We start from the raw sequence: 6,640 nt of genomic DNA, 5'->3' as shown, positions 1-6,640 counted from the left end.
AAAACCTATACTTTGTTTCAGGCGAGTTTCCCATTCAAATGCATGTAACAGTGAGAAACGCATTGTCTTGGCGAAATAAAGCGTTTTTGAACAACTTCATATAAATCGCTGTAACTGTTGATGGAAGACTCAGACACGCATGTTTATGGCTTTATCTTATAGAACTCAATGTCCCCGTGCTGGGCAAACAAAACAGGTTTTGCAGCCGTTTGAGCTAAGATTTTAAAATTATTCACATAATGAAAACCTATACTTTGTTTCAGGCGAGTTTCCCATTCAAATGCATGTAACAGTGAGAAACGCATTGTCTTGGCGAAATAAAGCGTTTTTGAACAACTTCATATAAATCGCTGTAACTGTTGATGGAAGACTCAGACACGCATGTTTATGGCTTTATCTTATAGAACTCAATGTCCCCGTGCTGGGCAAACAAAACAGGTTTTGCAGCCGTTTGAGCTAAGATTTTAAAATTATTCACATAATGAAAACCTATACTTTGTTTCAGGCGAGTTTCCCATTCAAATGCATGTAACAGTGAGAAACGCATTGTCTTGGCGAAATAAAGCGTTTTTGAACAACTTCATATAAATCGCTGTAACTTTTGATAGAAGACTCAGACAAACATGTTTATGGCTTTATCTTATAGAACTCAATATCCCCGTGCTGGGCAAACAGGTTTTGCAGCCGTTTGAGCTAAGATTTTAAAATTATTCACATAATGAAAACCTATACTTTGTTTCAGGCGAGTTTCCCATTCAAATGCATGTAACAGTGAGAAACGCATTGTCTTGGCGAAATAAAGCGTTTTTGAACAACTTCATATAAATCGCTGTAACTTTTGATGGAAGACTCAGACACACATGTTTATGGCTTTATCTTATAGAACTCAATGTCCCCGTGCTGGGCAAACAGGTTTTGCAGCCGTTTGAGCTAAGATTTTAAAATTATTCACATAATGAAAACCTATACTTTGTTTCAGGCGAGTTTCCCATTCAAATGCATGTAACAGTGAGAAACGCATTGTCTTGGCGAAATAAAGCGTTTTTCAACCACTTCATATAAATCGCTGTAACTTTTGATAGAAGACTCAGACAAACATGTTTATGGCTTTATCTTATAGAACCCTTATAGAAGGGTATGCAATGATCAGATGTTTGATCAACTTAATTTAAAGACTTTTTTGGACTTGTAAATCAATTTGTTTTTAATTATTATCAGAAGCAACTCATAATAATTTCTTGGATTATTTCAAAACAGCATTAGTCTGTCTATCTGATCGATCTATCTGACATCGATCGGATCTGATCGATCGGTAGAGAGAGGTGTGTGTGTGAGAGAGTTTATCATTTACTGTATTCATTCACAGCTGTAAGGCAGGATGAATACTACCTAGCAGGAAAGATGATAGCCGTGTCAGTTGTGCATGGTGGTCCAGGGCCCCATTTCCTGTCAGAAGAGCTGGTACATTATCTTGCAGGCCAGACTTCAGTAAAAGCAACAGTTGCCTCAGTCACAGATGACGACATAGGGAAAGCTTTACAAGAGGTGAGGACAGCGCAGGATTTGAATGCAGATAGAACTACAGCTTCTTCATCTGTATGACATTAAAAAATTCTTTCTTTGTGTAGGGAAAAAACAGGAATGAAAATCAGACACGTAAGCTTACATTGTGTATGTCCATTTTTATGGGTTTTTCAGATCGACAGTGCTGGTTCAGTGGATGTCCTGCGTGACTGTGTCATAAAACACAGTACTATGCTACCGGTGGCTGGTTGTCTAAGGCATGTTTCCACAGTTGAGGAAAAGAAAGACATTGTGTCTGACTATCTCCGGTGGTATATAATTGCTCGAAACTCATCTGTAATTGACAGGTGAGACAGGTGAATTATTGTTATGACAGTGTTGTTCATAATTTCCGACTGAAATATTTTACATTCTCCAAGGTTTCCAAAGTTCACAGTTTGTCCATAGTTTGTGCATGTACTATGAACTGGTAAATGACACAAAGTTCTCCTCATTCTTTAGATTTAAAGAGGGTCTTTCAGCACTTAATTTCCTGAGTGCGCTCCAGCAACACCCTACTTTGCTTTCCCCGGTCCTGTGTCACATGGAAAAGAAACTCACAGCCCTTGAACTTGAGAGACTTTTCAAACCTGACTTCAGCCCATCTGGAAGTAACAGGAGACGTCTGGAAAGTCAAACTGTGGGCTACTGGTCAGACTATCTGCTGGACTGTGAAGGTTTATACCAGTATTTCTTTTAGTACTCATTACAAGACAATGTGTTGAATTCACATATACATATATAATTTTTTAATTTTTTTTTTAATTTTTTGCAGAATCACAAACTGCTGTGTCGTTGGGCGATGTTCTGATGTTTGCAACTGGGCTAACATCACTGCCACCTTCTGGATTAGATCCACTACCAAGCCTACAGTTCCTGGATGACTCTTTATTCCCGATGGCAAATACATGCTTAAACTTATTGAAACTACCAATGATAACTTCATATTCCTTGTTTAAATCCAACATGGATTTTGGAATTCAAAACTCCCCAGGATTTGGATGTTTCTAGAATGTCTGGCCTTGTAGTTCAAACCTGCTGTTGATTTATTCCTCAAGTTTTTAAGTCAAATTTTTTTTAAAATATGTTATGAATAGGAGAAGGTGGGACATACTGGCGGTACAGCACAAATCCATTATAGTTTACCAGGTTTATTGTAGTTTTATTAGATAACCCAGTTACTTACAGCTGCTTCTTCTTGGCATTACATTGTAAATTCTGTAGGTTTTTTGCTACGGGACTTATCCAGAAATCTGTTATGTATTTGAGCATGTTTTTTTTATTCTAAAATGTAGGTACATCTGTTCAAAGGAGATTTAAAATGCAATCGCTAGACTTGATTTGTTCAAAGTTTTAACAGTGCTACTAAAAGTAAAGGCATTTAAAGGTGTACTGTGTTCTACTCTTAAAAGTTGTAATAAACACACAATACAGTGCAAGATGTGATTTTGATTTGATTTATTATTTATATAAATGTTCAGGACTGTATCTCAACTTCCATCAGCTAAACAAGGACCAGAATTATCAAGACATTCAGTAAGAATATGCTTTTACAAACACAAACTTAAACTTTTGGCGTCTTCAGCCAACTCATGTAGCCTAGTTCAAAAAAGCAGCATATGCTATAGGTTTTGGTGAAAACAACAAAAAGCCAGGTTTTTGTTTTTTTTAGAAATTTGCAATTTCTATTAACTTCATGTAAAGTTCAGTGGCAGACTCCCAGCAGACAGGCTTTTGAAAATGATTTTGCTCCATTACAAAATTCAGATACTCCTGTATGTTTGAGTCCCCACATACAACTACTGACAGCCTAGACTCAGGAAAAGCGTCCAGTTCAGATTGTTGAATCAGGAATCCACAGTCTCTGGAGCCGTATCTGTGATCAATGGAAGACAATTGCATTAATATAGGTTTACACATAAAGTAATTATTTGATCATTATTATCCGTTACCTGTGGGGTAGGTAGTACAGTTCATTTGGCACACCTCCTGGACATGAAGCTGTTCTTGAGGGACGAATCCGATGAGTGTTCCACAGCTTCACACATTCATCAAGATCCTTCTGAACAATGACAGTGAAGCAAAATCTCAAAAGGCACTGATGCTCGTGACTTCCATTGAAGTGTCCAGCATCTCGAAGATCCGCAAACAGCTCCAACCAAAACTGAGCCCTAAAAAAATTGTTTAGAGATAGTTTAGTTTGTTTACATGGCATCGTTTCACAACACGTCATCGCATGGCACTTTACAGTTCATTTTAACTGAATCATATATAGACTCCAGTCAGTTTAAATGTTTTCTATCGAAAGGGATTGCATACAGGCAAAACTCTAAAACATTTCAGTAATGTGCAAAAGTTAATTTATTTTAGGAATTCTAATTAAATGTGAAATTAGCGATACTGAGTCATTACATACAAAGTGAGGTATTTCAAGTATTTCTTACAATGTTAATGATTAAGACGTAGAACTTATGAAAAACCCAAATTCAATGTCTCTAACAATTTGTATGTTCTATTTGTTTGGGTCATTTTTGCATAAATTACTGCCTCCATGCAGCGTGGTATGGATGCTATCAGTCTGTGGATCTGTTGAGGTGTTATGGAAGACCAGGATGCTTCAGTAGCAGCCTTGAGGTCTTAGCCACTACACTATGTTACACCCCTTTCATCCACACTTACATTAGACAAAACTTTCTATTAATGTGCTTTGATAGTCTCTGTGAACATTCAAATTCTTTTAAGGTGTTCTTTATGGAGGGTGTCAATTATGTTTTTTTTCCCACAGCTGTCAGGACAGCAGTCATGTCCATCCTGTGAGTCCTCCTGAATTAGAAAGACCATTTAGAGGCTCAGGAACCCTTTGCAGATGATTTGAATTAATTAGCTCATAGTAGAGTGGCACTTTAAGTCTAAAATATTTAACCTTTTCACAATATTATGGTTTTGAAGTTGGGTTTTTCTTAAGTTCCAAAGCATAATCATCATAATTACTAAATGGGCTAAAAATGTATAGTTTGGCATACAATGAGTATTTAATATCGGTTTTACTTTTTAATGTGAATTACTGAAATAATAATAATAATAATAATAACAACAGTAATAATAATAATGGATTGCATTTATATAGCGCTTTTCGAGGCCCTCAAAGCGCTTTACAATTCCACTGTTCATTCACTCTCACATTCACACACTGGTGGAGGCAGCTACAGTTGTAGCCACAGCTGCCCTGGGGCAGACTGACAATAAATCAACTTTTGCACGACATTCAAATTTGTTACGCCTTTAAATATCAGGCAAAATTAAATGTTATATTTACCTTCCTTTTCGATATATTGACCACCAGGACTCAATTCGCTGGTTATTCGTTGATGAACCAAACATGTGACTGGACTCTCCGCTGAAGTGGTCATCATGATGGTGACGTAGTGCGCACTGAACTGCAGCCATAATGCCATTTTCTGTCCCACAGTCAGTTCTCAGTCTCATCGGTACAACACCAAGGCTCCCAACACATGACAAGCTATAACCACTGGGTTATTATTGGTTGGTCCACATTCTAGCCACAAAACCTTGCATGAAAATCCATCAATGCACCCTGAAATGGCCAAACCGAATGGTTTGAGCTTGTCATAACCATCAGCATGCCACATGTAGTTGGGTCCCAGCGAATGATAGGTTCTCCTAATGAATCTTCTGCGTGTTCTCATCTGGCATCCATGAGGATTAAGCTCCCGGAGTATTTTCATCACATCATCCCTCTTCACTTTAAGATGATGCTTTTGTTTAAGTACCAGCCACATTGTTCGATACCCAAACAATCGCCCAGGTCCTTGAAGCTCCGCTCTGATTGCGTTAATGATCGTTGTTCTGGAGTGAAAATATTTTCTTCGGTAAAGTCCAGCATTATTAAGTTTGCTTTTAAGACTCCTTAAACTTATCTTTACACCATGCAAACTTAACATCATGTCCACGATAACACTATATGAGTGACCTTCGTTGAAATATTTAATGCAGTACTGTAGGGTGTCTGATCCTTCAGCCTGGTATGTGTCCCGCAAAAGCTCCAGAGACCGTCCACAGGAAGCACAAAAAGGGGTGAAGAGGCTGAAGCTAACAAAACAGGCAAAACATTTTCCGGTTCTCTGTGTAGTGCAGCAAGCACCGTCAGGGTGATAAGGAAGCGCTGTGAGGCGTGAGTTTCTCAACGTTTGTTGACATCCCGAATCACTTTTCTGAGCTACAAATATGGAGTAAGCCTAATCGTTGTGCCACTTCCGGTATTTCAGACAATCCCTTTCCATCAAGGATTTTTAATTTGTTGTGGATTTTTAATTTGTTGCGGTTTTTTAATTTGTTGTGGATTTTTGATTTGTTGCGGTTTTTTAATTTGTTGTGGATTTTTGATTTGTTGCGGGTTTTTTAATTTGTTGTGGATTTTTAATTTGTTGCGGTTTTTTAATTTGTTGTGGATTTTTAATTTGTTGTGGATTTTTAATTTGTTGCGGTTTTTTAATTTGTTGTGGATTTTTAATTTGTTGCAATTTTTAAATTTGTTGTGGATTTTTAATTTGTTGCGGTTTTTTAATTTGTTGCGGTTTTTTAATTTGTTGTGGATTTTTAATTTGTTGCTGTTTTTTAATTTGTTGTGGATTTTTAATTTGTTGTGGATTTTTAATTTGTTGCGGTTTTTTAATTTGTTGCGGTTTTTTAATTTGTTGCGGTTTTTTAATTTGTTGTGGATTTTTAATTTGTTGCGGTTTTTTAATTTGTTGTGGATTTTTAATTTGTTGTGGATTTTTAATTTGTTGCGGATTTTAAATTTGTTGCCGTTTTTTAATTTGTTGCGCTTTGCACTTCCCAGCCACCGTATCAGACTGCTCACGGACCCCGAATCCCTGGAACTGGGTCCGTAACAAGTGCGTTTCTGACGATTACATGCATTTGAATGGAGTTCTCGCCAGACACAAAGTAGTTTTCATTTTGTGAATAACTTGAAAATCTTAGCTCAAACAGCTGCAAAACCTGTTTGCCCAGCACGGGGATATTGAATTCTATAAGATAAAGCCATGAATATGTA

At 37.2% G+C, this 6,640-nt stretch overlaps 1 long non-coding RNA gene across 1 annotated transcript; it reads left to right on the top strand.

The window, feature by feature from the left end:
* The first annotated feature begins 1,764 nt into the window (after positions 1–1,764).
* On the top strand, positions 1,765–2,871 carry LOC143416130 (uncharacterized). Its single transcript, XR_013096483.1, has 3 exons — positions 1,765–1,871; positions 2,026–2,240; positions 2,339–2,871. It is a non-coding gene; the product is annotated as an uncharacterized LOC143416130 (long non-coding RNA).
* The last annotated feature ends 3,769 nt before the right edge of the window (positions 2,872–6,640 follow it).

This window comes from Maylandia zebra, unplaced genomic scaffold (assembly GCF_041146795.1).
Source record: "Maylandia zebra isolate NMK-2024a unplaced genomic scaffold, Mzebra_GT3a scaffold16, whole genome shotgun sequence".
NCBI lineage: Eukaryota > Metazoa > Chordata > Actinopteri > Cichliformes > Cichlidae > Maylandia > Maylandia zebra.
Note: the sequence above shows the minus strand (reverse complement) of the source record. Positions and strands in the feature narration are given on the sequence as shown.